A 443-nucleotide genomic window follows, 5' to 3' on the forward strand; every position below is an offset into this window, starting at 1 on the left:
TTGTCGAACGCCGATGCTAAATGTCGCTTGCTCAATGCGGCGGCGGCGGCGAGTCAAGTCCTAATTTCACGACCGCCAGGGACAACTTCTCGCGCAAGGCCGAGCGACCAGCGTCCTGCAGAGTCCCATGTTGTGCTTGCATGTTGCTGATATTTGGTTTATTTTTAGTAGTAGGGCTGGTGTTGCTGTTCAAATAGTAGGAAGGAGATCAGTTTGTGTGGTTTATCTCGTTTTTGTGTATTGCTCTTAGCGGTTTATTGTTGTTCCATTTTGCAGAATACAGAGCTTTTTAACTAGACACTTTATTGGTGATTGTTCTACTTTTTCAAAGTATCCCTTTGTCACCGTCTTCTATAAAGCTTCTTTTCCCAGTCATACTTTACTTCAAACTGACATTTACGGTCCTTTACGTTTTCTCGTTATGTCGTAGTGTTTTATTTTCT

This window comes from Penaeus monodon, chromosome 23 (genome assembly GCF_015228065.2).
Source record: "Penaeus monodon isolate SGIC_2016 chromosome 23, NSTDA_Pmon_1, whole genome shotgun sequence".
Lineage (NCBI taxonomy): Eukaryota > Metazoa > Arthropoda > Malacostraca > Decapoda > Penaeidae > Penaeus > Penaeus monodon.